Below are 26,469 nucleotides of genomic sequence, written 5' to 3' on the forward strand. Positions count from 1 at the left end.
ACCCGAGGGCATACATAGTACAGTACGGGTTGTCTTAACAGACATGTTGTGTGTGGGATGTCACATCTGCTTTTGATATGTGTGCCATTGGCTACTGACAGACATCCTAAGGACATCATAGTACAGTACCACTGCTAGCACAGTAATGATCCTGTGGACTATAGCAGAGATATGACCAATATAGGTGGACAGTCTGGCACTTTGTGGTCAGTCCAGAGGGGTACACAAATCCCCTTCATGCGAGACATGTGGACCACGCCTCACAATGTTGATGTCAATAGCCATGTACATGGATATATCACATAAATACTGGACTACATATGCCCATGCAGTTTATGCATTCACACACGCCAGACTGTCCTGGCACATAATATCTGGTGGTGCAGAGGTCACATGGCCATATAATACCCAGTAGTTGGTGACATACATCTGTACAGAATCCCACTGCTTTGTCAGAAATACACAACAGTCATGGTGGCCTGGCAGCAGTATGTCTTGCAAATAACTGGACATAACAGCACACTGGGTAATTACACTAAGCTGCTAGGCATGTCACAAAGCACTGTGCAAACTACAGGCAGACTGCCACAACACTGGACTACATTTTGTATGGGGATTACACATGTACCTGTAATTATAGCAGGCTTTACACGCATGCCACAGCACAGAGTAAAAGACACCTGTGAGAAAGTGCATATCCACAACCAATGTGAATACAGCCACAGCCACATATGGTACGCAAGCTTAATATGACACTATATGGACTGTCTGATAAACACCATCCTCATATGTGCCACTCACACACTAACCCTACATACACTGGGCATGACACAGTGTGGTCCGATGCCTGTCTGTGGTATGGGACACGTGTGTGTCTGGCCCTACAGACATGTGAGCCAATAGGGTACCATACACTGGAGCAGCATGTAACATCAGATAGAACAGGACCAAGAACAATGGCATCTACCACAGTCTTTGCACAGCCCAAGGTAAGTATGCGCAATACACATACTGTCGACAATCACCATAAGTACACAGACCCCAATACTGTCCACACAACAGCAGAATGCCCAAGTTATGCCCTCAGAAACAACCCCTACTATACATAACATGTCTAGCAGTCTGATATCTGACTGGCTTGTTATCAGGTATGATGACAATAAATAGTGGTGTACAGAACATATGCACCTCTTACTGCATGACATATGTACAAAGGTTGACAGACTTGGGGCAGGAGCTACAAACACTGGCTCAATATTGGAATGTTGCTGTGATATCCTCATATATTTCCTGTTGTACCAGGGTTTGTTGTGACATATGTCCTATGAGGGATATGAAGTCAGTAACCCTCATGGCTGTCACCATGTACTGACAGCAATATGCTTCTGCAGTTCTCAGATAGGTGTTCTATGACTCACACAAGAAACAAAAGGCTCCACACACTGCCCAGTCTGCAGATAACCCTACAGATGGAAGTTTCCTCAAACATATACCACTGTCATGACAGATATTAAGTCATGTAGACCAGCCATATCCACACACATCCTGTTAAACTAACATTACTCTAAATGCAGAAGAGCACCACTTATATTCTGTAGTCATGTCTGGCACATCCCCCTCCTGTCTGTTGGCCTGTTTTCACAGTATATGTTGTTAGAGGTAAATCCCAATACCATCTGTGATGCTGTTTGCCAAACAGCAAATTCAGTTCCTGCTCACAGTGAATGAAAAGGCCCAACACCAACATGATGTTCCTAGATATTGGATTGTGTTTCCATGCAATTGGCTATGGGAATGTTACCACAGCTGTTCTACATGCAGTCAGCTAGAGGGGGACTGCAATTCATTCAGAGGCCATAAGCTGATCATGAGCTTCACTTACAAAACACAAGCTGCTGCCTATGCAAAGCAGGTGTACTTCTCCACATCTACCAGAAAGGGAGTGAGAGAGACAGAGACAAAGTAAGTCAGGGCAGTGGTGGGTGAGTAAAACCTAAGTATGTTTGTATCACACACCTACCAGTATGGGGTTTCAAACCCCTGACTGACTATGTATTGCTATCATATGTCTATGCAGTTATTGCATGCATCACATAGCTTACATGTCTGGGAGCTGTCCAAAGGTATATCTGATGGTGAGTGACATCTGCAACAGTGATATAGTAGCAATAAGGTAGGTGTAGTATACGTGCCTGTCCACATGAACAGGTGTCAATGTCAACACAGCCACACTCTCTCAGGGACTCACACACATTGACACAGTTGGCAGGGTCAGGAATATTCTTCCTAACTAGGTAGTTTGCCACAATACAGTAATGCACAGGTATCACATGCACCACAACAGCTATCCAGATGTTATATGGGCAAAGGGTATGTGAAGGTGTCTGACATCAGACAGCATGCTTCAGTAGGCCAATGGGAGTTGTAGTGAGTGTGAATGTGGTCGAATGCTTCATACTTCACACACACAGGCAGGGGGTGCCAATACTGAAATGCATGGGTGCATTGCTTCACGGGTATGTAGTGGTTGACTGTGCCAGAAGGCTGTAAAAGACTAGGTGAAGGGTATACCTTGGCATCAGGCCACATAACAATGGTCTGCAGTGTGGCGCAGGGGGGTAGTGTCTGGATTGGCCCACACAGGTGGGTATTGTATTCACCATCTAGTCACCTGGGTTACTATTGTGTGTGTGGCCAGTGCTGTGCAATGCTTGCCATGTATGTGTTCTATAGTCCATGACATGGACGGTGTCTGGAATGTGCACACATCCCACATATATGTTCTGTGACATGTGGAACTGTACCTGGGGTGTCTGGCCCATATTGTGTACACAGATTTTTATCATCAGATGTGCCAGTCCTGGCCTCATGTGTTGGGAACTGTTAATAAACACCAGGTTGACCCTGCACCTACATTAATAGCATGATTCAGGTATTCCCTGGTGTCAGTGGCATCTGTCCATACAGGGCATGTGTTTAAGGCATGGTATGTCCTTTGTTGTTCACATCTGATGGCACCACAGTTGTTGCAGGTGTCCAGTGGGGAACATAGTGAAGGTGCACTGTCTGCAATTATGTGCCTAATGTGGTGATGGGACAGGGTGCCATGCCCTCTGTAGTCCACTGCAATCACACCATGGTTACTATCTGTGGGCAAAATGCAGGGTACTACCAACAAATAGGCAGTTGCCAGGGCAAGTGTGTTTGTGTATGAGACATGGGTTGTGAGTGTTCTCTGGGTAATACAAGGGTTGCTTACTTTGTTTGCCAGGCCTTGATGTCACATGTAGGGTATGGATTGGCACCCCAGCCTCTCAGCTATTTGACATCAGTTATCCTTGTAAAAGGTGGACATTATGACATATAATAGGCCCACCACATAAGAAATTTGCAAAACCTGCTTCACAATGAGTCCAGTTGTTACACACTCACAACCACCTCCACACAGGATATGAATGACAAACACAGACACACTTGCCGTGTCTGGGATTAGAACTACTACTGAACTAGTTTATCACATACAGCATTACGGAGTTACAGGATACGCCACGGACATTACTGAGCTACGTCTTCCCCAAAGGTGTATTTCACTGGGAATGACATCAGCAGGCTTGCCAAAGAAGGGCAATGCAGGTTGTAGTGACTGTGAATGGCCCCAAAAGCATTGCTCCCTACACAGACAAACACACAAACATCCACACTTGCCATGTCTGGGAATAGAACCCCTACCGAACTACTACATCACACTACAGCATTACTCTGTTATAGGGCACACCACAGAGATTACTGGACTCCTCCTTCCCCAAATGTGTATTTCACTAGGAATGACATCAGCAGACTTGCCAAAGAAGGGCAATGGAAGTTGTAGTGACTGTGAATGGCCTCAAAAGCATTGCTCTCTATACAGACAAACAAACACAATCACTTTCCATGTCTGGGAATAGAACGTCTACCTACCTAGTTTATCACACTACACCATTATGCAGTTATAGGATGCACCACAGAGATTGCTGGGCTACCCTTTCCCCAAAGGTGTATGTCAAAGTGAATAACATCAGCAGGCTTGCCAAAGTAGGGCATTAGAATTGTAGTGAGTGTGACTAGCCTAAAATTCATTGATCCCTGCATAGACACACACACACTTGCCATGTCTGGGATTAGAACTCTTTCCTAACTTGTTTATCACACTACAGCATTATGCAGTTATAGGACATGCCACAGAGATTACTGGGCTACTTCTTCTCCAAAGCTGTATTTCAAACTGAATGACATCAGCAGGCTTGCCAAAGTAAGGCATTTGAATTGTAGTGAGTGTGTCTAGCCTAAAAGGCATTGATCCCTACACAGACAAATTGCTTTTGCAACATCTGGAATTTGAACTCTTACCTAATCAGTTTATCACACTACAGCATTATGCAGTTGTTGGACGCGCCACAGACATTACTGGGTTACTGCTTTCCCAAAGGGGTATTTCAAACTGAATGACATCAGCAGGCTTGTCAAATTAGGGCATTTGAATTGTAGTGAGTGTGACTAGCCTAAAAAGCATTGATCCCCACAAAGACACAACCACACAGTTGCTACATCGGGATTAGAACTCCTACCTAATTAGTTTATTACACTACAACGTTACACAGTTATAGGATGTGCCACAGAGATTACTGGGCTACTTTTTCACCAAAGGTGTATTTCAAACTGAATGGCATCAGCAGGCTTGCCAAAGTAGGGCATTTGAATTGTAGTGAGTGTGACTAGCCTAAAAGGCATTGATCCCTACACTGACAAATACACACTTGTCATGTCTGGGATTACAACTCTTATCTAACTAGTTTATCACACTACAGCATTACACAGTTATAAGACACACCACAGAGATTACTAGGCTACTCTTTCCCCAAAGGTGTATTTCAAACTGAATGACATCAGCAGACTTGCCAAAGTAGAGCATTTGATTTGTAGTGAGTGTGACTAGCCTAAAAAGCATTGATCCCTGCACAGACACACACAGTTGCCACATCTGGTATTAGAACTCCTACTTAACTAGTTTATCACACTATAGTATTAAGCAGTTACAGGATGCACCACAGAGACTACTGGGCTAACCCTTCCCCAAAGGTATATTTTGCAGTGACTGACATCAGTAGGCTTGCCATAGTAGGACTATGGGGAGGGCAGTGTGTGTGTGTGTGTGTGTGTGTGTGTGTGTGTGTGTGTGTGTGTGTGTGTGTGTGTGTGTGATTGGGCCATAACACATTCATCTAGAGGTAGACACACCACACTCAGGCACACATACAGGTTTATATTCCACAGGTATGTGTATACAACCGCTAGATGACTACTGCCTTGTACAGTCATGTTGCACAGTTGGCAGTAGCAACACAGAGTCTATAATGCTAAGGGATTCCAGAGGCTAACTTCTACAGTGAGTGACATTTACACATCATGCGCTTGTAGCCATTTGGCTGTGTGGTGTGTGGGACAGGCCTCATGCTGGCAGGCTCTTTGTCACTGTCACTCTCTTCCACACATCTACGTATGTGTACTTTTGTCATATTGTTGTGTGTTGTCCTTGTATATATGTGTGTATTCCTATCCAATGAGTGTGCAAAGCATGACTGCTGCATACTGAAGAGTGTACGCACTAACATCTGCAACTGTAAGATATGTATGGTCCACTGTTGTTGCCAGACATGAGCTTCATTCTTTAAGTGTGTGAGCATGCCCAGTATGACCTTTCAGTATTTTGTTGTCTGACATTGCCTTCATTTCTCTAAGTGTGGGAACTTGCCCAGTATACCCTTCTGTATTGAATGTGTGGATCCATTCCAGGAAGATTGTACTCCAGTGCAGACTATTGTGTTCTACACCTACAGCTAGCAAACTGTTTCTGCAGGATATCTGTAGATCAGTTGGCAATATGGGGTCAAACTGGGCAAGTGATAGTGGGTACTGTAGGTGATTGTGTCTGTGCTGCTTCTGCTACAGGGTCCTGGTGTTAGCGGAGATATTCAGATATGTGTAGTGTTATACAATGTGATGTTTTATGTCCTCAAGTACTGTCAGGTAGACATTTTTGCTCACAGTGATGTTCTGGGGAATGCAGCTGTGTCCAGCACTGTGGTCAAACACCTACATATTCCTGCAAATTAATGCCATTCTGGAGGGAGAGCTGCAGACACTTGCTGCTGGGTCTGTGTAACTGGGTCAGCACCTTGGTACACTGGTGGCAGAGGAACCCATACTTGTACATCTATCTGCGTGACAGTATAGCCTTATCTTGCTGTGGCAATACCTCACAGCTGTACAGATTAACACAGGTTACCCAGAGGCAGGGATCATATGTCAGGACATTACCCCTATTGTGGTTTACAGGCAGGTTTGTAGCCACTCATTTTTGGGTTTGCAGCCAGGGATAGTATGTGCACACGGCTGTGTTTTGGACTTCGCACATTCCATGATGCCCATGCTCCAACCCCCCCTCTATTATTCTATCCTCTTTCATATATTGTGCAAACATTCTCTGATAATTTCCCTATAGTTATCATCTCATCACAGCAGTGTATTGGCATTGTTCCACAGTTCATGCAGTGGGACATGGTGGACATGTTACTGTGGTTTGTCCACCTGGCCTTGCATATGGGTTCTGTGGACTGTGTTATGTTGTTATTTGGAAGTCTATGACATAACATACATTGCAGTATGGGTGAGATGCAGGCCTTTGGCAGAGGACTGTAGAACATTTGGTAGTGATGCAGGCCAGCTGTAGCAGGCCATTGCATTCTTTCAGTCCTGCAGTACCAGACTGCTATACAGTATATTCCCATGGGGTGACAGGGTAGGTGTGCTAAATGTTCATGTCAATACTTTCTGTCAGTATTGCTTAGGTGGTGTGGATGCTGGCAGGGTGCTGCTTACAGCTAGGGACACACCTGCATGGGACACCTGCACTGCATGCTGATTTCTTTCACTATTGCCATACACAGGTGGGGGTCATATTGTACTCATTCCCAAGAGCAGGGATTAGACTGGATAGGTACCTGTGGGTGGTGGTTGGGTGAGCTGGGTGCATGTGTGCTATGGACACTACTTGCATCTGACTCACAGATATGCATGGGGCATTCCACTTATGCTGGCTTGTGCAGGGACAGCAGCTGTTTCTCAATACATCATTCCTATGACCATTGTGATCTGTGAGTGTTTGGCCAGACAACATTGGTACATAGGACTGGGGGGCAAACCTGACTGCTTCTACATTTCTACATAGGTTTGGGGGGCACACCTGACTGTTTCTACATTTATACATTGGATTGGGGGGCACACCTGACTGTTTCTACATTTCTACATAGGATGGGGGGAGCACACCTGACTGTTTCTACATTTCTACATAGGATTGGGTGGGAGGGGCACACCTGACTGATTCTACATTTCTACATAGGATTGAGTGGGGGGGGACCTGACCATTTCTACATTTCTGCATAGGATTGGGGGGGGGGCACACCTGACTGTTTCTACATTTCTACATATGATTGGGTGTGGGGCACACCTGACTGTTTCTACATTTCTACATAGGATTGGGGGGGCACATCTGACACTTCTACACATTTGTTATGACTGCACAGGTATGTCAGGAACTCCATTTCATTCTGTATTCTAACCTATCATGCTGACTAGAGGCATATCAGTGTACTACAGGTCTTAGGTTTGATTGACCTACATATCAGTTTATGACTTCTTACCCTTCAGAACTAACATTCCACTGCCTGACCCGATGCAGTCTGTCTGTGTAGGCCTGGGAGGGTTACCCATAGCCATCATTCAGAAGCCTTAGCACAGCCTTTGTTTGTGTTTGTTTACACCTGTCCTGCTGGCTGAGACTGTTGTCGGGTATGTGAGCCTTCCTGACTGGCATGTGTGTGTCATATGGACACACATGTGGCCCATCACATTTCCTGCAGTGGGTTTTGTCACCATGTGTAGTACTGGCTACTGTGGTGACACCAGTATTTGTTACATGTCTCATGCTGCCACTATAGGTGTCTACTATCTGCTGGCATCCCATTCAGCCACCTGATTCCCTTGCATGCTCACATCCATACCATAGATACAAGTAACAACACATACTACTCCATTTAGCAATTGGTAAGAAGAGTGACTTACCTTGTGGCTGTGCCAGTATTGAGGATGGTGCTGGAGGGCTGCCTATGTCGGATGCACATAGTACATTCCCTATACATGTTTGAGCAGAGGTAGTGTCATGTTTGGCATTCCTTTTACTGTATGTGCGAGTCAGAGAGAGGTGTCATTCCCTGAGTCCCTACTGTGTCAGTGTATGTGCTATGCGTTGCCTCTTTGCCAAGACCAGGGCATACTGGGATGCCCTCCTTCTGCCTACTGGGGCAGGCCCAGGTTGTTCCTCCTTCGAGTCACTATGTGCCTGTGCAGGCCTTGGCAATGGTTGGGGGCTGTGTGGCCCTGCTCCATGCTGTTCCTGCTGCAGCTGTTTCCACAGGATCATATTGTGTAGCATGGCACATACGATGACAATTTGAGTACATGTAGCTGGTGAGTACTGCAAGGTGCCACCGGATGTGTCCAGGCACCAGAACTATGACTTGAGCATCCCAAACCCACTCCCTATTATAATTCTGGTCTGTGCGTGTGCCTCATTATGGAGTTCTTTTTTGGATGTGTGTGCATTTCTGATGGGTGTCATCAACCACGGCTCCAGTGCATAACCAGCATCCCCCACTAGGTGACTGTATGGGATGTCTCCATTGGCAAATCTCTGGTACAGTTGTGTCAGATGCCAGATGTGGGAATCGTGATAGCTTCCAGGGCATCCAGCACACACATTCATTATAAAGCCCTGGGCATCGCACACAACCTGGCAGTTGATGGAGGGGAAGTCCTTGAGATTGATGTAGACCCTACCCTGCTCACCAGGTGGTGCTTTGATGCATATGTGCATGCAGTCTATAGCACCCACTACTTCAGGGTATTCTGCTATTTGGTGGAAGAGATGCATATTGCTGGCCAACGTCTCATGGGTGTTGTGGAAATATATGTGCTCATCGGCATGTGATGACATGGCATCCAGGAACTGGTGGAGTAACCTGGATGCTGATGCCTGTGAGATCCCCATGATATCCCCAGTTGGCCATTGGAAGGTATCTGTGGCTAGTATTCTTAGGCCTACACATACCTTGGTATCCACTGGAATGGGTTCCCCTCTGTTAGTTACCCTACCTCACATATCAACCTCTTTGGCTTCAAACAACTTATCAATACTCCCACTAGAACCAATAAAATAAACAATAAAGCTTCTACCTTAGACTGGATCCTCACTAATACCCCCCTGCAAACCTACCAAACAGGTATTCTTCCTGACGACCTTAGTGACCACTCACTAACCTATATAATTAGAAGCAAAACCAACTTAACCTTACCCACAACCTTTAGAACCCTTCATTCAAAGAAACATTTTAACCCTGATCGGTTTCAAGCTGAACTTTTCCAATGTCATTGGGCCCCACTAAAACATCTCCCACTCAACAAAGCAGTGGAACACTTCAACTCAACATTCTTAGCAATTCTTAATCAACACGCCCCAAGTCGAACCATTAGAACTAAAACTAAAACTGCTCCCTGGCTAACCACAAATACTAAGCATAAAATCACCCTCAGAAATAAATCTTGGCATAAATGGCGCTCTACCAAAAGTCAAATAGACCACCAAAAGTTTAGAGAGCTTAGAAACAGTACAAAAAAAGCCATTCTTACAGACAAAAAGAACTATTACTTTCAACTTCAAAAAACTACCAAAAAGGAACCCAAGAAATTCTGGTCCAGCATCAATAGTCTGTTGACCCCCGGCCAAATTATTACACCCAACCCTCAGAACTCTGACCCTGATAATCCCACACTAACAGCCAATAACTTTAATTCCTTCTTCACCAATTCTATACAAATTCTAGCCAACCAACTATCTCCTGATACTTCTCAACTACCTCCAAATACCTTAATAAATACCATTCCTCCCCTACAACTACAACCTGTATCTACCTCCTATATACAATTTCTTATCCAAAAACTTAAACCTACCACCCCTTCCGCTGATAAGCTTCCTGCTGAATTCCTACAACTAGCAGCAAAAGCCATTGCTTACCCTGTCTCTATCTTAATAAACAGATCAATAAAAGTAATGTCCCAGCAATCTGGAAAGTATCACATATCATTCTCCATAAAGGAGGCAAATCTGACTTCTCCAACTATCGTCCCATAGCACTTTTATCCCCCTTAGCTAAAATCATGGAAAAATGCATACATAAACAACTACTCAACCATCTCCTCAATAATAGCCTTCTGCAGACACTCAACATGGTTTCAGACCTGCTCACAGTACTACCACAGCTCTTCTCTCCTTCACCAACACAATAAACCTAAACCGTAATAACAATAATCTTACATCTTCTCTCTTCATAGACCTATCAAAAGCCTTTGATATGGTAAATCATACACTTCTTCTCCACACACTAAAATCTATTGCCCTGGAGCCCTCTTCCCTAACCTGGTTTTCTTCCTATCTTGACAATCGTCAGCAAGCCATACTCTGGAAAAATTCTCTCTCTGCTCTCCTCCCTATCTCTTTAGGAGTTCCACAAGGGTCTATCCTAGGCCCACTTTTATTTTCCATCTTTATTAATGACCTTCAATCATCTATACCTAATACTACCTGCATACAATATGCAGATGATTCCACTATAATTTGCACTGCCTCTTCTCAAACAGAACTCCAGTTTCAAACACAATCAGCCTTCTCAACTGTTGAACAGTGGTTCTCCAATCGCTGTCTACTCCTTAACCCCCAAAAAACTAAATTATTACTCTTCTCACCTACCCGTAAATCAACTTTGTTAAACTTCTGTATTACTGCATCTGATAACACCATTATTTCTCCTGACTCCTCAACTAAACTTCTTGGTGTTACTATTGATAATTATCTTAACTTTGATTGTCACATCAACAACACAATAAAGCCCTTAATAAAAAGATTGGATCCTATACAGAATAAAGTCCTTCCTCACACCTGAAACTAAGATAACCCTAGCCCAAACACATCTTATTTCTACCCTTTTGTGCATCTCCTATTTACACTAATCTATCTAAAAGCAACCTTAAGAAACTCACTATATCTTACCACAATATTGCCCGCTTTGCCACCACATCACAATTCAGAACTCACCACTGTCTAAACCTACAACAACTACACTGGCTGGAATTCCTAATAAACTTATTTTTCAACAACTCTTAATTGCACACAAAATTCTATACCAACCTTCTAAAACTCCAGCTCTTTCCAAACTCTTGACTCCTATATCAACCTGAAACAACTTCGTTCCTCTGACAAATTACTTGTTAATATTACCAAAACTATGAACTCTGCAGGCAACTGCCTTTTTCTAACTCAGTAGGTAAAGTATGGAATAATCTTCCATCTGATCTGTCCTCTTTGCATACTCTTCCACTCTTTAAAAAACAACTTTTAATACATCTTAACAAATTCTGGCTTTGCTCTTGTACCAACCCAGACTAGCCTGTTGGCATCCTTAACTCTATCATAAACTTTTCTCATCCACTTGGATTTTATCTTCTTCCTCAACTGATATATTACCCCTATTTATTGTAAATATTACATATCTCTTTTTAGCAAAAAAAAAAAAAGCTGGTGTATTATCTACCATGGTTCAATACTACCTTTTATATACTTTATGATCTCATACCTTATTATATTGTTTTGCTAGGATTGTTCTGAATTAATTAAAATCTATAATATTTGTATGTTCATTTTTCCTTTGTATAATCACACTTGTACTATGTCTTCTTATGTATTTCCAATATTGTAGCTAACCTCAGGAGCTTTTCTCCCCGGGCCTCCACTGAAAATGGACATTAATCCAGCTGGACTATCCCGGTCAACAAATGTAAAATAAAATAAAATAAAATAAATAAAATAAATAAATAAATAGTTCTGTGTGTCAGGCGTGGCCAGCACAGCTCAGCAATTTGCTGTAGAAGGTTCCTGTCCACCCTATAGCACTCCACTATCTTCAGCTCATGTAGCCCCTGGTAGGTTACCCTGGGTCTGTACACTCTTCCCGTCTCCTCACTGTTTGTTGGTTGACAGAATTCTCATCCGCATCACCCTCAGCCTCTTCCACATGTTGATGTATGATAGCTTCTGCAGCCCCTATCATTTTTGTGGTTTTTGTTTGTTAAAACTTCCCTGCTTGTATACACCAGTGGTGTAGAGTATGTGGGAAAAACCTGAGGGAAAGGTGTTTGCATAGTTTATAGTAGTGTTCTGGGCTGGGCTGCTGCCTGTGTAATTGGCTGATTCTGATACATTTCATCTACCAGCTATGCTAGTTCTCCTTAATTACCTACCTACTACTGTTTTCCCTCTCCATTGCCTTCTGTTTAAGCCCAGGGGTGCACCGTGCAAAAGCAGTGCTCAAATGTGCACAGAGCTGCTATTTCCTGGTTTACTTTTTGTTTTCCCTTTAAAACACGGTACGCGGTGCGCACACCCACTTAGGCAATGTAAAGAGTGCTAGGCAGCCTCAGATACACCTCCTTGCTTAGCTCTGCTAAGCTAAGGGCAAACCAGAACCACAGGGCTCCAGTCCGCCTACAGTATGTCTGCCATACCCCCCTATGATATCAGCTAACTCCTGGCTTACACCAAGCTGTTCCTGCACTTACACTGCTGGGTGCTGACTAGCAATGAGGGGAAATCTGGAATTCAGTATCATTCCCCTCATTTGCATAGGATTGCCTGCTAATGCATAGTTACAGGTCCCACACTGAACCCCCCCCCTAGCAACCACTATTCACAGACCATGTTGTCTTCTGCCTGCCATTGAGTATAATGGAAAAATATTAATTTGGTTATAATGCTTTTTTCAGGTTTTTTTTTTTTTTGTTTTTTGCTCAGTCCCATTTGTGCACCGCTGCCCATCGCTTAAACAGCCAAAATCAGTTAAAAAATGTAAAGTTATTTTTTCTTTTTTTTAAACAGTTTTTCATGCCAATGGCCATATATTTGGCCATTGGCATGCTTTACACGTTATATAAACCTTTAGTTGAAGTTGTCATGGGTCCATGTTGTAGTTTCCAGAAATGTACTCGGTTACTAACCGAGTAAATTTCTGCAGATTACACTAGTCCTGCATGGCCAGCTGCCAGCTTCCTATATCACAAATTCACCTCATTTGCATGGTTTTCACCTGCAAATGGGGTAATTTGCTTACAGGAGCTGCATCCGTGCAGGAGTAGTGCAGGAGTGCTCGTACATGTCCCTGCAGCTTAATCCTGGATCGCACGGCAGACATATTGCCTCCTGAAGCTCCTGCACTGTTCCTGCACACCATGCAGGGCTTGCTGAATCTGGGGGATAGACTTTTTGTGAGGTGAATGCGAGCTAAAAAAAAAGAACTTGTTGCAGGCAATACTCCATTATGTACATTTACCCAGATGTTTTAAAGAGCGTTATATGACTATATTAAAACATCACTATAATTAGTAACAGCATACTGTGTTACAAAGTTATGTGGCTGTTTATATTGTGATCTCTTACCTTTACCACCAGTTGTAGTAGTTTTATAATCGATGAACACGTGGTAGGGGATTCATAGAGTTTGTTCATTTTAGCATTAACATTAAGAAAATTCAGCAAAGTAGTTGTTGTGGTGTGATGATGAGGATTTTAACTGAAGCTACATAACAGGCAGTCTCATCAATGTTTCCAAAATCCCCAGTGGGACATTGACTATGTTATGCAGAACTGAAGTTGATCTTGATATTTGAGGATTCATCCAAGAATAGGTTTGCAAACACTATCATTTGGTATTTGCCCAAAGTATAGTAAGATTCTTTCTATGACTCATTTTCTTCTTTACCACTACAGTCTGGTCCGATACCTACAGAACTGCTACTACTGCACTCATTTGCTCATCAATTTTCTGATCATCCCTACCGTCATTCATAAACACAACACCAGTTTACATCAATTCATGCACTAGAAGTAGCTGCCTTTGCCACCTGCAAAGGGCAACCTAGTTTTTCTCTGTGAGAAGATTGACATCTGATCCGGATTTTCATCCTGGCCACATAGCAATCACAATGCGTCAGCTCTACTGCATGTTGGATTGCATAGTTAGTTGAGGTTAAAAGGAAAAAATATAAGCTGCAAACAAAAAGGATGTAACCGTCTTGGTCCTAATATCAATATTTTCCAGACTTTGGCAACACATTAATATCTGTTCCCTGAAAATCAGAAAAATAAGTGGAGACCACAAACTTTCTTTGCAGAGTTTAACATCCACCTTGAATGCATTTCACATCATGCCAAGAAGGTGGAGATGACTCACTCCTCAAATGAATGGACTAGATGTCACACAGCACAGCAATTGCCCTGAAAACCTATGTTATTGTAGCAGTTTCCATGACACATTCCAGGTTATGTGATCAAATACTTTTGTCAACATTCAGAAAATGTAGTTGTAGAATGTACTGTCAAATTCCTTCTAATGAAAGGGATTCACAATCATCAGTTGTTTCAATCAGAACCTCCTCATAGGATGGCTTATCCATTAGATTCAGGAAATTGCTTAAAGGTATCTTGTCCACCTCTAGAGAATGCCCCATTCAAGGTCAGCGTGTATCCACTTGATGACAACAGCCTGCAAAATAACCTGTCTCCTATTTTCAAGTCACATGGTGTATATACCGATCCTTCTTGAGATCATTTGAAAGTTATTCTCCATAGTCTATCTGAAATCATCCCACTCTCAGCTCTTAACATTGGTGACTGCCATGACTTCTACCTTCCTGGTCTTTCAGTATCTATTAGTCAAATACAGATACTCTTCTCCTGCTAGCTGACCATGGGATCCCACTTTCTTTAACATGATAGCTTCCCTCACTGCTGGTCTTCACAAACTGGTACCAGGGTTACCTGATCCACAAGCACCTACTACTTTTCAACAAAAGCTCATTGTTGTCACCCCATCTATAGAATCCTTAAAAAGATCAAGTTATACTTCACAACCTTGACATCCAGAGCTACATGGAAAAAGTTCATCTGCATGTGGGAGTCAAAGTCCTGCCACACAGAAGCATCAGTTAAGCATTTCCAGTAGACCATAATTACATGTTTGAGTTTCTTGTCCAGCTGTATCTCTGCTGTCTGATTCAACTCACAAACATGTGATGCTCAAGTGAGAGCTCAGCATCTCTATTATCCCATTAATTCAAAATATATAACCTCAGTCATATTAACACGGCTATAAAGTGATCATCATGATTTAGCATAAGATGCTGTAGTACCAAGTGCAGTTATGGTCACAGACTATGACTAACAAAGAAGACCAAAAACAGTTTAACATTTAAGTTAAAATCAGGCAAGTGGTTCCTCCCAGAGACACCACTACAGATATTTTTAAAATTTCTGATATGAGTGCTGAAGTCTTCCAACTGAGCTACAGATAATAAATAGTTCCCTATCAAACACTATACTTGCTGTCTGTAAGAAAGAAATTCTCCATATAGCCGCTATATATGCTTTATATACAAATGGTCACTTTATTGAGTTATAGGCTATGAAAAAGAAGTCTCTGTTCTTTATGTATATATACACACATAAAGAACAGGGATTTCCTTTTCATGGCCTGTAACTCAATAAGGTGACCATAATGTCTGATCACCCAAACTGGATCTGTACCACACACAGCTAGGAAGTTAAGGGTTTTAGGGTGGTGTTCTCACACTTACACAGCACCTCATTCAATGGTTAGGTCTAGGTCAATACAGAGACCACCCTTGCTTCAGAAGTATGGTTCTAGATCTTGGGCTGTGTACAAAGGTGAGGCTAACTCTTTATTTCTTTTACTTTTCCCCTACAACACAAATGCCAATATTCTGACTAACAAACTAGTTTCCATTCCAGGGTATAGTCCTTCATAATTTTTCCTGTTCTTGCATGTTAGTTAACTGTACTGCATCCGATCAGTTCTTTCACCTTAAAGGTGGTGAGCCCACAATTCTATTCCACATAGCTTTTTTTGGCTCAGTCCTGAATGGCTGCATAAGTAACCCATCCACAAGGTGTTTGTTGTTGATCACAACCCCAGAAATGATTCAAGGTTCTGACATTGTTAACCTTGTCCAGATTGAGGTACTCTGAGTCTTCCAAGTAACCAGTTTTTGAACTAATGTAAAAGTGTTGTGTAACAGTATTTATAATGTGGCTATGAACATCTGAATAATGTACTGATCTCTGAAGCTTTTGCTAGAATATTTCCAAAAATAAAAAGCCTAGTACCTTAAATCTGAACATTGTTAGAGACAGTTCTAAAATATAGCTTACATATATTTAGAAGTGCAGTTGCCTATCTTAATAATTTAAAGGAAGCTTTCCAGAATCAAGTACCCTAGTTTATGAACATCACCTATACAGTATCTTCATTGGCTGTGATTCATAGGCTGTGAATGATGCCTTAGTGTTGAATTAATAATAGCACATCATATATACTTAAGTAGCCTCATCTGCATTGAATGCTCTGGAAATGTTTTGTTTTTTTTTCAATGGCAAAGCCTGTAGTGAATCTTTGTGATGGTAAGCATGTACTACATCCCCCTTAAGACAGCAAGTTGTAACAGCAGATCTTTTGTGCATCACCATAAGATACAATAAAACTGTCTTTAGCAGGATATGTATATATTTCACACATATATTTGTTACATCTTTTTTATTAAAATTTTAATCTTTAACGTTACATAGGTTCATAGGTTCATACATATGCACTACACTGACAACCATTAGGGTCTTTTTAAGCCTAGCCATGCATTCCAAATCTCTAACAAGTTCTGATACCCTTAAGTGTAAGCAGGGGTTTGGAAGATGAACCATTTACAAGCAGGAACCTGGTAGATGAACCATTTACAGGCTACTTGTGTCCATTAGAAACATAGGTGTCAAACCAGGGATGAATTTCCTTTTCCCCATCCAATTGTCTAAGTTATACTTGAATTGGGTTAGGGAGGAACCCTGCTTCACATGGATGGGGAGCCTATTCCAGAGAAGGAGTAGCCTCTGCGATACATACCTGTCTCTCCAGCAGGTCCTATTTATATCACAGGCAAGGTTTAAGTCTTTACAATGGATGTCTATCGCTGTGGGGCCCAACAATGCCTTGTATGCCAGCATAGATCTCCCCACAACAGTCTGTAGGAGACAAAATACAATGATAGGGCTTTGAGGCAGTCTGCACAGGACATGTTATTTATACTTGTTATTCTTTTAATGAGGAATGTCTATGGACATCCCATTTATTTGATGTGCCTGGTTAGGTTCAGTGACAGGTCTGATGTATGCCAAATGCAGTGCAACAATGACTTCCTTGGACATAGATACTGTATCTTTGTTTATAAGTTGCACAACATAGAATGATTTCCTCACTACTGTAGACAAATAATGGTCAAAGGCTAGATGTCTGTGTATGTGCATCCCCAAGTCCTTACTATATGGTCCACTCTTAGGAGTGTGTTGTCAATATAATAGTTACCAGGGTTGGCTGACTTATCCAAGGATGCTATTATGCATTTCTTGGCATTTAGTTTTAGTCCATGGCTTTGATGTGATTTATTTGTCTGTGTCACCCCTTCTTGGAGAACATTACTGTTGGTGGAGATTCTATGACTGTTCTTAATTTTCAGTTCTCAGCAAATTTGGTCAGACAGAGGCCCTTGACATATGCCTTGACTTCAGAGAAATTGACATCAAAAAGAAGCAGTTCAAGGACCAGTCCTTGAGGGACTCCATTGCATGTCTGTGAGCCAGATGGCTATCCACTGGGTAATGTTAAGGGTTTATACCTAACCACCTGAGCTTGTCAACAATGCCTGAGTAGGGTATTGCGTCAAATACTTTGGTCAGGTCAAGGAAGGTAGTGTGAACCATTCTGAACTCTTTTATTGCTTTGCTGACCTTCTGAAAGACATCCAGCAGACTGAATAGTTATTTCTTGCACTTGACAAAACCAAACTGGGTTGGGCCCAATGTCTGGAGGTTCCCTATGTCATTATTGATCATTTTCATGAAAACCATGGCTTTGCATATGAGACTAGTGAGACTTATGGGTCTGTAGTTTGGAGGCTATGGTTTAATTATGGTTCCAGGAGACTGATAAGTCATGTTTCATGCTGTTTAGAAGGCAGCCTTGGATATTGGCTGGGCTCATCAATGTAGTGATCTTGGCCCTAGAGAGAGCATTGAAGACATCTTCCCTAGTGCTAGCAGGAGGAGTTATATTTGAAGCTATTTCCTGAGGGGAGTCTGCAGGGGGAGAAATGGTAAAGTTAGAGCTGAATCTGTCTGCCAGTCGGTATGGAATATCTTCTGGTTTAGTACAGATGGCTCCATTAACAATGAGCTCTGCACGCAGTTGTGTACTGCCTCTCAGGTCTGGTAGACTTTCTTTGTTCTCTGAGCTGTTTGTTTAATTTGATGAAAGTGCTTTTATCCTACTTGGTGCTACATCTCATAATTTTTTTCCGGGAGTTTCTTCCTTCTGTTATATAGCCTATTGATGTTGTCATTCCATGAGGTTGGCTTGTTTTTTTGAGTTAGGGCTGTACTTATTCCTGGTGGGTACAGCTGCATCTATCCAACCAATAACATGACTGTATGGGGCTTCTGTGAATAGTTATGCATAGGCATCAGTGTTCTCAGGGTGTTGGGGACTTGAAATGTTTCCAGGTACCACATAAAAGTAGGAAGTTAGCCTTAGAGTAGTCACTGAACATTCCAGGGTTAGGTGGGGTTCCTGGTTGTACTCTTACTTCTAAGGGGACCATTTTGTAGTCTGACATCACCAGAGAAGACATTACAGTAGGGAGGAGTGGGTATCACTCTCCCATACTAGTGAGAACTAGATGCAGTATGCTATAGCCTGGTCAGAGTATTGAGAATGTGTTCCAGGGAGGTTCAGTTTACAAAATCCAGGAATCTCTATGCTTCCTTGTTTGTTGTCATATATGGTTCCCAGTTAATAGTGGGGTTAATAAAGTCATCCATGAATATGGTACTGAGTAGAATAGTGAGTGTTTCCAATACGTTTAAAAGCATGTTATGATGGTTTTCATGGGTCATAGAGGAGGACCTGTACCTTGCAAGGAAATAATATGGGATTTTGCCTATGGTTATCTGAACATGGAGAAGCTCAAGTGCAACATCCTATTTGACCCAGCCTTGAGGTATATTTATTTCTGATGCAAATTGAGGGTCTATATTAAATCAGCGAACACTTAAAAAAGTGAACGCTGATTTATCGACCCCCATGTAAGTGACAGCTTACAATCCTGAACACTTAGAACAGCGATTTTTTTTCCAAGGGAAAAAAATTGCTGTTCCACAAAAGAAAAAAAAAACAAAAAACTTTAAAACATTACATAAAGTGAGGGGCTTCGCCCCCATACCCCCCTACTTAAATATACCAACTCAGAGATTGCACTACAGTGATAAAAATGACAAAGTAACAGAAGCAGCCAAGCTATTTCTTTCTCAGGGAAAGAAATCACATATATGCCGTTTTGATATTTTGCCGTTTCGTGCTTTCAGGTTCGATCCAGATGCATTCAGAAGAATGCATCTTTGATCACATAATAGGAACCCCAAATTGAGACAGATTCACCTTTAGTACATGCCTGTGCAGTAGCTTATCAAAATGTGTGGAAGGCATTATAGCCCTTCCAGGATGCTCTGCACAAGTTTACACCATGTCACAGTGACTACATAAACATTATTATTCTCAGGGATGTGGAGAGCTTGTAGGGAATGGCATCTCTTGTGTAGACTCATGGCAGTAACACTTTTAGATTTTCTTGGTTTTGTTTTGCTATGTAGTATGACGTATTTTCAGTTTTGTATTGCACTCTGGGGGAGGACAATGTTTTAGCTAATATTCAAAAGCCTCTTTCCTATTTTACCTGTCTCATTATCCAGTTTCTCTTCTTGCAGCTATGTTTTTGTCAGTTCTAGTAGACTGAGTATAGTTTCTAATGCTTTGTCTTCATTTTATAGTACCACTTGTCTCATTCACTGCACCGAACATTCCACTGCACTCCACTCAGCTTTTATTATTCCTGATGTCTCTTCCAGTCTCTAGTTTGGTTTCATCGAAATTCTGAAGTGTCTATAGAACTCTGATCCCTTCTTAAATTCTGTAAATGCCAAGACATCTGTTTGAAATACTCAGCTAAATAAAGTCACTTAGTGCCATTTTTTGTAAAAGCTATCATTTGATTATCATAAAAATCTGTTGACCTTAGGACAAATCAAGTTATGTCTTTTGTAAATGGCAAAATAATTGACTGAAATTTCTAGGTGATAGCATCCAGTGTTTAATCTTCACTCAAATCAGTCTACTAAGTATGACCAAGTCTATTAAAGAACTGCAAAATGTAACCAAGGATTTCTGGCATGGCATATGCTGTCTCAATCAGGCTACTGCAATGGTTCATAGGTAGGTAATAGCTATTGGCCCTAGGGCCTATACAAGCCTAGCCAAAAAAAGGCTTGAATTTAATGAAAGTTCTCCACTCAAATCCATCTTTAAGTTTGACCAAGTCCATAAAACCACTCTAAAAACATGCCTGTAGACTTTCTCTACAGCACATAATTCTCTGAAAATGAGGCCTCTGCAATGGCTTGAATTTAGTGATAGCATAATAATGGTCTGCCATTCATCTTAGTTGTTTTTCACTAAATTGCAATTGGATGATTTCAGCAGAGCCACAGAGTCGCAAAACTGCCTGCTTAGTTCTGGCAACCCTTTATAGGTATCAGTCAGTTTAAATGGATTCAACCATTTGTAGCTTGGTGAAAAGTGATTCAGTCAAAAAAAACAGATACTAATGGTAAACATAAAAACTACACCTTTTATTACCTAAATGAAGTCATGCCATTCAAGCATTTCTGTAATGGCACACACTCAGTCTTGTCTTAATTATCTCCTACAAACTCACTACTCACATGGGACTTGTTCATCCCCATTAATTTCAGCAAATCTGTTTTCTCTTTTACATCCAACATACTAAACATACTTCTCTTCTCTGTTTACCTGTTAGTCAACAACTCATCACTTCTCATATTTCTGCAGAGGTTCAGCCCCACCCCGAATTAGCTCTCAAGTCAGAGTTATTAACTATGATCTCTGTCTTGCTGTATTCAGTTTGCTAATCCACTCAGTGTACAATGTTTATACCTATGCGTTTTATGTATTTCTTAGTGTAATGTAGAGTACGTATTGAATCAGATACCGTATTTAAAGCCTTACAACACTACTTATCTTTTTGTCTTGCGTAAGCAACAGGATGCATTAGTGATAATTTATACTCATAGTGATATATTAGTACTTTCACTTCTATTTTTTATGTTGAGTTTTTCTCCTTTTGCTTGTAGTGAGAATGATTTATAGCAGATCACACACAAACACACACACACACACACACACACACACACACACACACACACACACACACACACACACACACATTCACTGCATTGCTGATATTATGACTGAGCAAGTTACAATTTAGTGATGAACAAACTCTTCAGACAAAACTGATCTGGAAGTCCATAAGTGGAAACAAAATAACTGTACACATTCTTTGCAGAGAGAACAATCCTACCTGCACCCCCGCAAGCTGCACACATCCTCTAAAGTTAGAGTCACACAAATAAGAAGAGAGAAATCTCCGAAAAGAAATAAATTGTTGCTGTTGCACACTTAAAAAACACATTGACAGTGAGGTCTTATGAAAATAGCTATTAGCAAGTTCAGCATTGTTGACTTACTCTCCCTGAGTCGGTTTGCCATGCTTTTACCACTGTGTGAGTAATAGTAGGGCTCTAAACATATCAGAAGGTTAAAGACCTCTCTTTGGAAACTATCAGCCAGACAGATCATTAGCCATGTCTGATTTGTATTACTATAATCTGTAATGTTCTGTCTGTTTTATATTCATTACTGTGTTACTTGCAAGATTTGATATTATTTTCAGTAATGGCTATAGGCATGAACACATTTCCTGTTTCCATATTATTTTTAAAATGCATGTAAGTGTACAAACTACGTCATAGTTTAAGTAATACAAAGTCATTTTCTCTTATCTATGTTGATTATGAGAGTATAACTACAGTTTAATTTACCCCCCAACACTGTTATAGATCATAGCAGAAAAGCTGTACAGAGATTCTTTGAACCTCTGTTCATTATACTGTGTTTATGAAAATCACTGGTTGACAGCAAACAAAGCCCTTTAAATCTAAACTGACATCTCAGTAATTATAATCATTCTTTCACACAGACTGATATTAAAGCTGGCTAATTAAAGTGCATGTGTCTTAACGGAATGATGCAAGCTATATTTTCTGGACAAAAATATGTTATTTATTCACCTAGAGCAGATTTATCATTATTAGACAGTCAGCCAGCTTCAGCTTCTAAGGCTATGCATGGCGTGTGATAGATTAAGGGCAATTCATAAAGTGTAAATTCATTAAAGATTTACTGTTCGGTACTTATACAAATCAGAATTTACAAATATAATCATAAATGTAAGTAATTAGTTTTAAACTATTATACCTATGCTTTTCATTGTGGTTCCAGCCATGATGCACTTTTAATTAATTAACACATTAATGATTAATTAATGAAATTAAATAAATCAGTTGTAAGGTTGCACTACCTCAGAAGAAAAAGGAAATTGACTTTGTACTTGACTTAAAGTAAATACTTTCCCAGGGTTAATAGACATAGCACTCCCATATTGATGGTGCAAGTGCTCCTCTGCAATGTCTTTTTATTCTGTGTTAATTTTCATTTATGAAAGTCTGCTATTTCAGTACAATTTTATATTATTGCAGTCACACAATGTTTAGTCATAACTTAGTGCACTCACAAAATTATATTGAATACATAATAGTTATGCTTACATTTATAATTCTATGTTCTTTATTTTTTTTTTTTTTCAAAAAAAAAAAAAGATTTTTTTCAAGTACTAACTGAAGGGGATTGCTCCAGGAGACTATGTTAATAATGTGAGTAAAGTTAACTTCTGAACCTGGTCTTTCAGTCATTTTACTAAATACCTTTATCAGGCCACACTGTTTAAATTGAGTGCAGTGGATGATTACTTGCAGTTCATTATTTTTCTGCTTCACATTAAGGTATGTGATGTAATTAGCAGGCAAAATTGAAACTCAATGATATACACTTTCAGTCTGATATATATATATATATATATATATATATATATATATATATATATAGATACACACAAGAAAAAATACTCCATAAAATTATGTATTAAAACAAGAGCAAGTTTATGCAATATAACACCACTAATTGCAGCAATCAGTTTTAGTTTTAGTACCCTAACTATTGTTTCAGCTACTTCATCCAGCTAAGAACTACACTAAGTAGGGCATTTGATACCCTCATTCATGCTGTCTTATTACACAAAATACCACATACGTTATGATTAACCAGCTTTACAACTGAATGAGAAAAAAAGGTAGAAGTGAAACTATATCTGAAGTGCGGCTACAGAGGGACTGTAAGTGAGAAGTTTGTAGTTAAAAAGGGGTGGACAAAGGATGTCAGTCGGAATTACTTCATGTAGGTGGTTAATTTTGGCACTGGGAGGATAAGGTTAAGTATGTATTAAGGAAACTGAGGCAGTACCCAGGTGAATGAAACGAACATGACCATGTAATTAGATAATAATTGGAAACTTATTAAATTATTAAGTAATTGCAAATTATTACATATAATAAAATACTAAATATTTGAAAAATAATTCTAAATAATTAAACATTTGTCCAACATTGTAATAATATTTTTCAAGTCTGAAAATATGTTTGTCCCGGTCCCCTTCAAGAAACACATCACATCGAATGACATTTGATGACCTTTATTAAATTTCCATAAACATAGATGTTAACCAATATTCATTCAGTTCAACCAAACATGATACAGGTGAAATAACATCCATGTAACATTATCATAGACAGGACAGCGTACACCTGCTCATCCTGATCAGTAAGCAGTGTCCATACCTCCACTCACTTACTTGTGAAGCAGTGTACCCGCTCACTTCCATTACCATTTATTGCATTATACCTTGAACCAAATAAGCAGCTTCCTCCACTTGCTTATGTACTTATCAAGCACTGTAACCACTCACTTTCATTACCATTTATTGCATTATACCATCAACCAAATAAGCAGCTTCCTCCACTTATTTATGTACTTATCAAGCAGCATAACTGCTCACTTTCCTTTCCCAACTTATTGAATTGACCATCCAACACCAGAGGGAGAAGAGAAGAGGGCAAGCCTGCCCCTCTTCTCTGCCCACCAACTTGATCAGGCTGTTCCCCCTCTCTCCACCAAACTTCCATCATCTAGCCACCATTAGGGGATAAGGCCAAACATCATTCGATGTACAATAATTACCAAGACATTACCAGCCCCTGGCAATTACCTAATGATTACCAGAGCATGACCTGCCACTGGACCAGGAAAACTCAACCCCCAACCACCAAAACTAAATAAAAGAAATTGCATACCACCCTTCCCATAGCAACCCCCTTTTACTTGTTCAATGACATGTGGAAACAACCCAAAACTTTCAAATACCATTTAACAGCCGCCTTGCTAACACCAACTACCCATTATAAATAGTAAGGCACCTAAACTCCATGATAGCTTTAGCAATCTGAACCCTCTTAGCTCTATCAGTATTCTTGAATTCCACCAGCAATATACCAAACATGAAAACGCCCTATGTCACCTGGTTGAAACAAGATTAGTGACATGCCAACTCCATCCAGAATGTAGAAAAGAAACCATACCCTTTCTCTCCTTCAAGTACGGTAAATCAGAGCCACACTTCCCATGCAAGGACATCCCATCTAGCTCACCACCTGTACCCACTTACTCAATGCAACACACTAATCCCCTACCCCTGAAGGCTGCAACCCAACCCAAGCCAATCCAAGAAAAAACCCCAGCTACCAATAATACAGTGTAAATTCAACCCTGATGCACACCACCCAAAACAAGCAAAACAAACCATTATGTTGTAACTATTGGGAAGAAAATATAACAAACAGTTCTATATGTGGCTGCCTTGCTGGAAGACCATGACCTCTTTTCACACCACTCCATCAACCAACATCAATCTCAACCCCCCTCTCTCATCTGTCAAAGCCACCTTCCTTCAACCTACCAAGTAATGCCCAGTCAGCCCATCTCCATTTGCAACCTCTGAGGGATCTGTAAAAGAAAAAACTGGAAATACTTAATTCACACATAATCACAACTTCTTAACAGTATGCACCACCACTGGCGTATCGCCTTCATCAACTGCATAAAATGCATCTACTACCACATACAAAACACCAATGAAACTTAAGATGTGTTAACAAAGCTACCCATAAGATTTCCTCCACACTTCACAGATTCATGTTACAACTGATACCCATGCGAAATAAACAAATGATTGCATTAAAAGGCCTATTCTATAAATAAACTCTTTTCCCAACCGAGTAGTTCCCAACAACATTGTTAACCATAATTAAGGCAAAAAAAAAACATCCATAGTCATGCTATTTTATTATTTATTTATTTATTTAACATTTGTTAACCAGGATAGTCTGACTGGATACATGTCCATTTTCAGCGGAGGCTTGGGCAGAAAAGTGCCAAATCACAGATACAAGCAAAAACAGTAATAAGCATAGCAGAGTATAAGAAGAATAGTAACTACTGAGGTGATACATTATTCAAGAGTCTGTTAACTAAGACTGTGAAGGAATTATCTTCACATAGGAGAAAAAACATAAGAATTTAACAGTTTTTTATTAATTATGGCACTAGAGTAAACAGTACATACTTAAAACAGCTCTATGGAATATACAGTTTGCAATATAGCATTTTTCTACATAGTTAAATATTAAGTAGTATCCTACAGATATTGGCACAAATAGGCATTAGTTAAAAGAGTAAAATTGACAGGGTATCTATGGAGATTAATCTGAATTAGTGCAGGGGCAGAGCCAGTGGTTTTTAAAATATTGTTTAAGGCCTTTTTTAAAGAGATTGAGAGGGTTCAAGTTTAAGGTTGGCGGGGAGTAAGTTCTAGGTTTTGCCAACAAAGTTGGTAAATAGTGAGTCCCTATTGTAGTCTATTATCAAACCTGAGGTGTAAATTCCCCCCCATGGCTCTACCTCTATCCCCTTTTGGACATGGGCAACAATCACCCATGTCCCTCTTAAGTAAGAGCAACATGCAATGCACTCTGGATTAAGGAATCTTACTTACCTGAAGATGGTTAGTTCA

The sequence above is a fragment of the Protopterus annectens genome, chromosome 1.part0 (assembly GCF_019279795.1).
Source record: "Protopterus annectens isolate FY-2018-M chromosome 1.part0, PAN1.0, whole genome shotgun sequence".
Taxonomy (NCBI): domain Eukaryota; kingdom Metazoa; phylum Chordata; order Ceratodontiformes; family Protopteridae; genus Protopterus; species Protopterus annectens.